Raw genomic sequence first — 10,408 nt, forward strand, 5'->3', positions numbered from 1 at the left:
TACTTCATCTATCTTCACTTCCCAAAATTCACGTTTGATATCTCGAACTTGCGAGGAATAAACACCTGTGGCACTCGTCGACATATTTGTTCTTAAAAATTCAACTACATGTGATGCACAATTCATGTGCACACCATCTGTCTTTAGTTGTTCATGGGTAAGTGCCCGCTTTATAACAGCCCCTGCACCATCATGTTCACCTTTACCATGGCCAGACCCAAAAAAATTCCATCTCATCTCCAAACCTGTTATAGCAGGATACCTCCCCACAAAATAAAATGGACGTCGAGCCTTGAATTGTGACGCAGCTCCGTCAGACCAGACCCAATGTTGAGTAAGCTCCAAACGTTGAGCTAATAACCACTGCCAATGTAACTTAAAACAGTGTTGGACGAACAAGGTATCATGCTTCTTATCATCAGAAATAAAGAAATGAATTACTTTTTTAACATCACCTGAAACTCGAAAATATGTTATGTGCACAAAAATGGTTACCTGAACTGAACACCAATGCATAGATTGAATTTCATTCTGCTGCTTGAAAGTATAATTCTCTGCGAAATCTACTACTGAGACTACTACATCATTTGGGAAATCAGATATGCAAGTCTTAAACTGATGGGCCTGCCATGAATAAATGAAGTTGTGTTTAATGAACTTTCCTAGAGATACTACAAACAGAGACACCAAATCCCTTGGTTTAAGCATCTTCCGAACTAGATCCTTTCTTTTACACACCTTTCCTTCGAAATTGGTGTTCACTGACTCAAATAACTTCACAGAGATCAATATTTCACTACTCAATTCATTTGGACACCACCTAAATCTAGTAGGGCCACAATCTTGACATAAACCCATGACACATTTATGAATATGGAAGATAGCGTCAGATTCTCTCGGACACAATATTGAATCTAATAAATAACTCATGGAAGAGATAACGTGCTCAGATGATTTACACTCCTCTTGCGGGCTTGATCGACAGATTGGGCACCCACATGTGCAAACTGTATTAGTTAGGGATGCGCTATGGTGACGTAGTAGATTAACAGAGTCCTTCAGAAAACCCATCTGTACATGGTAAATGCAACAACATGTGTATCGATCCTTTAAGCGTCTCACAAAGTGTGGCTTAAGAGACTCGAATGTTCATAGTTGAACTTTGATAGTTGGATGCATTCGTTTGAACCTAATAAATAAATCGACCTGCGTAATAAAGGGGAATTAGTTATTCTCGTAACTAGCTAACTATCCTAGTAGCTAATTAGCTATTCTAGTAGCTAGTTAGCTATTCTAGTAGCTAGTTAGCTATTCTAGTAGCTAATTAGCTATCATGGTAGCTAATTAGCTGTCCTAGTAGCTAATTAGCTATCATGGTAGCTAATTAGCTATCATGGTAGCTAATTAGCTATTCTAGTAGCTAATTAGCTATCATGGTAGCTAATTAGCTATCATGGTAGCTAATTAGCTGTCGTAGTAGCTAATTAGCTATCATGGTAGCTAATTAGCTGTCCTAGTAGCTAATTAGTTGTCCTAGTAGCTAATTAGCTATCATGGTAGCTAATTAGCTGCTCTAGTAGCTAATTAGCTATCATGGTGGCTAATTAGCTTTCCTAGTAACTAATTAGCTATCATGGTAGCTAATTAGCTTGTCTAGTAGCTAATTAGCTATCATGGTGGCTAATTAGCTTTCCTAGTAACTAATTAGCTATCATGGTAGCTAATTAGCTGGTCTAGTAGCTAATTAGCTATCGTGGTAGCTAATTAGCTGGTCTAGTAGCTAATTAGCTATAATGGTGGCTGATTAGCTTTCCTAGTAACTAATTAGCTATCATGGTAGCTAATTAGCTGGTATAGTAGCTAATTAGCTATCATGGTAGCTAATTAGCTATCACGGTGGCTAATTAGCTGTCCTAGTAACTAATTAGCTATCATGGTAGCTAATTAGCTGGTCTAGTAGCTAATTAGCTATAATGGTGGCTAATTAGCTATCCTAACTAATTAGCTATCATGGTAGTAGCTATTGAGAGTAGCCAGTTACCTATGTAGTAGCTATCATAGTAGCTAATTAGCTATCATGGTAGCTAATTAGCTTTCCTAGTAGCTAATTAGCTGGTAATAACGAAATAGCTAACTAGCTACCATGATAGCTAACTAGCTAGCAGTACAGCTAATTATCTGGTAGTACCTAAATTAGCTATTGAGAATAGCTAATTAGCTATCATGGTAGTAACTATTGAGAGTAGCTAGTTACCTATGTAGTAGCGATCCTAGTAGCTAACTGAGGTAAATGTAACTGATAAGCTAATTAGCTTTTCTGCTAACTGAGCTAATTAACTTTCCGAGTAGAGTCAAAACAAATGTTGAGATAAATGTAAATACCTGAGGTACATCAAGAAGATGAATGGGATGCTCCTCGTATTGATTTCTTCCAACACGTTTCCTGCATAAATCCTTTTTATTGGGTGAAACCCTACTCTCATTAGTCCAAAACATTGTGATTACATCCTTGATTTCAAATGTTATGGGTGTCATTGGCTTACATCTTGTAGTTAGCTTTAGTAGACTAGTTCCTTCACCCGAGGAAATTATACGGTTCATTGTATTGTACACTGTTTTTCTACTAACACCAATTACCTTAGATAGCTCACTGATGTTTATATCGTCAACATCACTATTAAGTAACATCATTAGACTAGACCTTTTTAAGACAAGATCATCTTCTGACCTGCTCATGGATACGAAACTATTACGAAGATTATTTACTAAAATAGATGATATGTTTGCATTAAGACCATCACAATCAACTAAGTCCTTTATCGATGGATCATTACATATTCCATAAAGTACTACCTTCTTTTCTTCATTGCTGATGTGCTTGGTTTGAACATTGAAATAGTCTACAACCTTTCTCTCTATGATGGTAGTCGCATTACTTACATTCTCAGCTAAACTATCCTTACCTTTACTGAGTGTGGCTTTCGTATCCTTCAACAATTGACGATGTTTCCTTTTTTTTTCTGCCCAATAGTTTCGTATGGCTTGTTGTGTCCTGATAACATCATCCCTATCCTTATGATCATTGAGGGGTAATTCTAAACACCCTTCTTCCCCTTCCATTTGGCTAGACATGTTAAAACCCTAAATTTCCAGAAAAAATAACAAGTATTAAAGATGGCTATGGGCAACAACAATACACAAAAATATTCCACACAATACACAAGATTAGACACAACAATACACAAGATAATCAATAGACAGAAAAGTTATTGCAATCCAAGACCGAACAGTAGAGGATTTCACTCTGTTGGATCCAACAGTTGAGGAGGCGATCCAAGACCGACCAATGGCAACAACTGAGTGTAGAATGTTGCCGTTGGATGAGTGAACTCCGTCAAATCGAAATGTGGAAGCAATCCGGGACTGGACAGTAGTGGCAACTGAGTATAGAATGATGGCAATGGAGGAGAGAACCCCGTCAGATTGAACAGTTACCGATGATGCTTGAAACGCACATAGAAGGCACTTGAGAATAGAGTGGCATAGAGAAGAGAACCCCGTCAGATTGAACAGTTACCAATGATGCTTGAAACGCACAGTAGCGGCCCCTGAGTGAGAGTGGAAAAGAGAAGAGAACTCCGTCAGATTGAACAGTTACCAATGATGCTTGAAACGCACAGTAGCGGCCCCTGAGTGAGAGTGGAAAAGAGAAGAGAACCCCGTCAGATTGAATAGCTCTTTGATTATGCTTGGAACGCACAGTAGCAACCCCTGAGTGTAGAGTGGCAAAGAGAAGAGAACCCCGTAAGATTGAACAGCTCTTTGATGATGCTTGGAACGCACAGCAGCGGCCCCTGAGTGTAGAGTGGCACAGAGAAGAGAACCCCCTTAGATTGAACAGCTCTTTGATGATGCTTGGAACGCACAGTAATGGCCCCTGAGTGTAGAGTGGCAAAGAGAAGAGAACCCCCTCAGATTGAACAGCTCTTTGATGATGCTTGGAACGCACAGTAATGGCCCCTGAGTGTAGAGTGGCACAGAGAAGAGAACCCCGTCAGATTGAACAGCTCTTTGATGATGCTTGGAATGCACAGTAGTGGCCCCTGAGTGTAGAGTGTCACAGAGAAGAGAACCCCGTCAGATTGAGCAGCTCTTTGATGATGCTTGGAACGCACAGTAGCGGCCCCTCAGTGTAGAGTGGCGGTAGGTGGACTCGATAGGGTTTAGCAACAGTGGTAGCAACTAACCCACAGTACTCAACTAGAGATGGCCTACGTGATGTGGCAAAGGATCATGCATAATGGACCTAGGAATTCGATATATAATTTATGGTACACATTTATGGTGCACACATCAATTTATGTTGCACATTTATGGCACTCATTTACATATGTAATTAAAACACTCTAGTATTTTCAATGGTAGTTTTTTGCATACTTAATTTATTAATGATGGCTTTTTACTAAAATGACTATTTATCAATGGTAGCTTTTTGCATAGCTAATTAGCTATGTCAAGGACATAGCTAATTGTTTCCACTCGCATGCTTTCACCCTTTACTCTTGACCTTCCCCAAAGAACCAAAGTCATTGACAGAAGCAATCAGTCGCACGGTGAAATGCGACAACTGTCTTTTCGAATGACGTTCAAAACGTCAATACCAGATGCCAAGGGCAAGATCAGAGCCCACCTACGCCTCAGTGGTCGCAAAACCTTTTCCAAGGGAGTCATATAATGCATCTCCAGTGAATACTACAACTCCGACGGAAATTGACACTACACGTCGTCATGGATCATTATCGGAAGAAGAAAAGCAGCGGCGCCGAGCAAATCGACTATGTCTTTATTGCGGTAACCCAGGGCATATTTCAGTGAAATATCCCCATAGGCCAAGAAGATAGGTAAACCAAATAGTCGCTAATTCTAATTGTACTAAACCCCAGTCTATTTCAGTAGGAATATCTGATAGTCCTAATAGTACTAATAGCCCAAATCTATCAAACAAATTTGATGTCCTTTGTCAATTAGAAGAAGAGTTGAACGACTAAGGCCAACCAAAATAGGAGTCGTTTGGTTGGACAACTCTATATCTGTGCAGCCCATTAGTGGTTCCATTCCCTCTAAGCAAGTTAGCAATGTGTTCTTAGCCCAAGTGACAATTAGTACTAAAAGTACCTCTCTAGTACATGTCTTAGCACTCCGAAATCCCGGACCTAATTCTTGCTTCATGGATAGGAATTTTGCCTAGGCTCATCAGATATCGCTAAGAAAACTCTCATGTCCAGCCTCTGTAGTAGTCATTGATGATCATCCCATTTCTTCCGGAAATATCATAGAAGAGTCAGAGCCCGTTAATATTTTCCTAGATAATTTAGTGTGTGTAGTATCGGATAATATCATTAGTATCCCAGAACATCCCATTGTTTTGGGATTACCATGGTTCGAATTACATAATCCAGACATAGATTTGGAGAACAAGAGAAATTTGGTATCGACAAGACCAAGGATCTACTCATAATATTGCAACCATTTCGCTACATCAGTTGCGTGAGGAAGGACGCAAGGAAGAAATGTTTCTCTTTGCAGTATCAGTAAAACCCGCCAACACCACTAAAGAGGAGTTCACCGTTCAACTTCCAGAGAAGTATTGTCATTATGCCGATGTGTTCAAAAAAGTACAAACCAATATGCTTTGTCACCATCGATCGTATGATTGCCCCATCGATTTACAACTGGGAAAAGAGCCACCATGGGGACCAATCTACAATTTCTCACCAACCGAGCTAGAAGTCCTTCAAGCCTATATAGAGGAGAATTTGGTAAATGGTTTCATTCGACATTCAAAATCTCCACCCGACACACCCATTTTCTTCGTCAAGAAAAAGGATGGATCACTTCGTCTCGTCGTAGATTACCATGGCTTGAATAAGGTCACCATCAGGAATAGGTATGCACTTCCCCTTATCTCAAGTCTTTTAGAATGGATCAATGGTGCAAGGTTCTTCACAAAGATCGACTTACGAGGAGTATATAACCTCGTACGGATCCGACCAAGAGATGAATGGAAGACCAGATATGGGCACTTTGAGTATATGGGCATGCCATTCGGCCTCACTAATGCGCCAACAGTTTTCCAGCACATGGCAAATGATATATTCCAAGATCTCTTGGATGTTTGTTTGATTATCTATTTGGATGATCTACTGGTTTATTCGAAGACCCAAGAAGAGCAGGATTCTCATGTACTGTTAGTACTAAAACGACTTTGAGAACATGGTCTTTATGCAAAGCTGGAAAAATGTAGTTTCGAGTGCAACCAGGTAGAATTTTTGGGCTATGTCATCTCCTCGGAAGGCATCTCCATGGATCCAGCTAAGGTCAAAACGGTGGTAGAGTGGCAGACTCCCCATTCGTTGCGAGATCTGCAATGCTTTCTAGGCTTTGCCAATTTCTACTGCATGTTTATAGAGGATTACTCAAAGCTTGTTTTGTCTCTCACACAACTTACCAGGAAGGGACAAGCTATTCTAGCACAAATTGATCTCTCTCGAGTTATCTTGTTCACGGTCGCAACAACTAGGTATGAACTATCGACAATTCAAATGTCATTATGGATTATTATTCTTTAAGAAACTCTTGTATGTTCCTAATTGTTCTTGTCACATTCGAGTAGTCCAAAACTTTCATGAGACATATACAGATGGGCATTTTGGTAGTACAACGATCATTTTGGTGGTCCCATATGCGATAATTTGTCGAAGATTTTGTTCGGCCTTGTGATTCATGTTGCAGAGCAAAAATGCCAAGGCATCATCCATATGGTTTATTAGAACCATGTGAATGTTAACGTGTGGAAGCGTTAGACAGAACCGGCTCAGCCGGATAGCAACAGAGAATAAGATGAAGGTTTAATGGAGAAGCTTAATACACAGAGAGTATACGCGGGAGAGATAGAGAGAGCAGAACGTAAACGTAGATTCAAAAAATAAAAACACTCTATAACTCTGTAGTATACAATGTGCTAAACAACACTATTTATACAAGTCCTCAAAAGGATTGACAGAAGTACTATGTACTTCAATGCTCATACGAGCTATTGACACTAACTACAAGAAAATGATTACCTAGTAGTCTAGGTTACTACTAACTCGAATCTGGCTGTCTGATCCATCTCCCTGATCCGGCCGGTTGTTTCCAGATACCATCTACATACCGATCTGGCTCATCATTCCGAATGCCGATCTGGATCCCGTTGAGCTTCCTCGCTCAACACTTCCCCTTAAGCTAAACTTGATGTCAGATCATGGGGTTAGTGTCCGTGGCAGCCGGTTCTTCTACCTGGCTCCTTTTGGTATCGCTCCACCTTGCTGGCGCTCCTCGTTTGGTCCGGTCTTGTTTGCCTCAACCCTCCTTGGTCGGCTTGTCTGCTCAACAGGCCCATTTCAACTCCCTCGTTACTGCGACCCTGACTCTTGTCGACCCTTCGGTTCCATCGTGTTGGCGCCGACTTCTCCTACGTCCGTGTCCGCTTGGCCTTTAGTTGATCTGGCTCCTCCGAATCCAAGTGTTGAAACGAATCGACTGTCTCCAATTCGTTCCAGCTCTTGTCCGAGTCAGTGTTCTCCAACTCATCTTCCGGATTCAAGCCCTTCACCACATCAGACCATGTCCGGGTCTTGGCCTTCTCCTTCCGGTCGCCTCTGTCCTTCTTGACTCTGTTGTCGATGCCCCTCGTTCCGACTTGTTCGGATGTGCCAACTTCCTTCGTCGACTCGGCTTCCTTTTTCCTCTTGTCTCCCTCTTTGTTGGTTCCTTGTCTGGTGCCATTGACAGTTTCTTTGCCTTTGCCCGTTATGGAACCAGTTTCTTTGCCTTGGCCTTTGCCCGTTCTCCCCCTCAAGTGTGGCACGTCGAGATGTTCAACACCAAGCATTCCAATGAAGTGTTGCAACTTGTCCGATACGAGTGGTTTGGTGAAGATGTCGGTAACCTGTCGATCCGTCTGAACATACAGAAGTTCGACTTCAGCACTCAGGACCCGCTCACGCATGAAGTGATAATGCACTTCTATGTGCTTTGTTCGAGCATGGAATACAAGGTTCTTGGTGAGCTGTATGTTGCTTATGTTGTTGGAGTAGATTAGGATCGGGGTCGGCACCTCGATCCGGAGATCTCGCAACAGTCGCCGAAGCCAGATGGCTTCACAGGTGGCATTGGTAGTGTCCCGGTATTTAGCCTCAATGCTCGATAGAGCCACTGTTGGCTGCTTTTTGCTACTTCACACAACAATCGCTCTACCTAGAGAAAACATGTAATCGGAGCTGGATCGGTGATCCGATGCATCACCAGCCCAATAGGCATCTGTGTATCCTACTAGCTCTTCAGTTATACCATGTCAGTATAACTGTCCTCCGTCCTTCGTGCCACTCGCATACCGCAATATTCGATGCGCGCACTAAAGGTGCTCCACGGTTGGCTTCTGCATGAATTGGTTGATCACACTAACCGGATAACTGATGTCGGGTTGGTTGATTGTCAAGTATATCAGGCTTCCGACTCTTTGTCAAAACCATTTCTTATTGTAGGCCGGTCCGGAGTTGAGACGGAGCTTCTAGTTCCGGTCCAAGGGTGTGGACACAGGTCAGCATTACATCATGCCGAACTTGTACAACATATTCGAGACATAGTGTCGTTGTGAGAGCAATATGTCGTCGGGGGTTCGGATCACCTTGATTCCAAGGAAGCAATGAAGGACCCCCAGGTCCTTCATCTCAAATGCGCCCGCAATGCATGGAATATCGTTCAGCCACAACCGAGTAGTAAATCACTTCTTTAAGAATCAAACACAGAAATGGGAAGTGGAGAGTACACAAGAAAATAACACATGATGTTTACGTGGAAAACCCTAATAGGGAAAAACCATGGGAGCCCACTAACTCCGAACTATCACTATGAAGAGAAGGGGTACAATCATAGACTTGGAGGCAACGAGCTCGAGCTCTGTTTCTTCGCATAGTGGCGGTTATAACAAAGCATCGCTTTGTATCTCTCTCTCTCCCTTTCTCTGTACAACAGTTGCAGCAATATCACAACAACACAATCACACATATAAAGTGATTGCCCTAAGTCATATGTATAGTTATATGAACTTAGGGCTATTTACAAATATAGCCTCAATGGCTTATTCAAGACAAATTTACAAATTGATCTTCTCTTCCGGTTCTCACCGAGTCCACCGATCCGGTTTCCGGATCTCTTCCAGTTCTCACCGGCTCTCTTTCGGTTATCACCGAGTCTTCTCCGGTTTTCGGATCTCTTCAGGTTCTCACTAGGTCCTCTTTATTCATCATTGGATCCCATCCAGAGAGACCGATTTCCCAACACTGGTCCAGGGGTGTGAAGACAGGTCGGCATTCCGTCATGCCGAACTTGTACAACATATTCAACACATAGTGTCGTTGTGAGAGTAATATGTCGTCGGGGGTTCAGATCACCTCGATTCCAAGGAAGTAATGAAGGTCCCTTAGGTCCTTCATCTCAAATGCATCCGCCAGTTGGGACTTCACTCAACCGATTTCATTGAGTCCGGGTCCAGTGATGACCAAATCATCTACATAAAGTAAGATGGAAACCGGACCGTCCGGACCTTACCACAAACCCCATCTTATGCAACCGGTGCATGATCTTCGCATTCCAAGCTCGGGGTGCTTGTTTCAGACCATAAAGCGACTTCTTAAGCCGGCACACCGCCGAGTTGTTCCTCTCCGACTGAAAACCGGGAGGTTGGATCATATAGACCCATTCTTCAAAGTCACCTTGAAGAAACACATTCTTCACGTCCGTCTGGTGAAGATGCCACCTAGTACCAGACGAACTGTCGTCATATTCGCTACCGGAGCGAAGGTCTCGTCGTAGTCGATTCCTTGGGTTTGTGCGTATCCCTTCGTCACTAACCGGGCCTTTTACAGGTTAACCAAACTGTCAGCATTGTACTTTACCTTGTACACCCAATGATTTGCAACCGATCGGTTTACAATGCCTGCATTTCTTCCTCCATAGTGGCATGCCAATTTGTGTCCTTTGCTGCTTCTGCATAGCTCTCCGGCTCACGCACTTTCGCCACTTTGGTCATGTACGCATAGTGATGCGCCATGTACTCATTGTACTTGTACCGCGTAATGGGGTTCTTCTGGCGGGAAGACCGGCATAACTTGTCATCACCCGGTTTGGGGCCCTTCTTGGCCGGTTCGGACTTCATTCCCCAAGATCTGTCGTCATCCTTTCTGGAGTCGGATTCGCTCCGATCCGACTCCACGTTGCCGGCTTCATATTCCGACATTTTCTGCTTCCCTTTCTCCTTGCGCGTGAACCGTCTCCTTGGTTCGTTGCGTGGGGAGAGCACGACAAA

Source organism: Azolla caroliniana, unplaced genomic scaffold, assembly GCF_043228905.1.
Source record: "Azolla caroliniana isolate FFs.n. ecotype wild unplaced genomic scaffold, voAzoCaro1.0.p SCAF_18, whole genome shotgun sequence".
Taxonomy (NCBI): domain Eukaryota; kingdom Viridiplantae; phylum Streptophyta; class Polypodiopsida; order Salviniales; family Salviniaceae; genus Azolla; species Azolla caroliniana.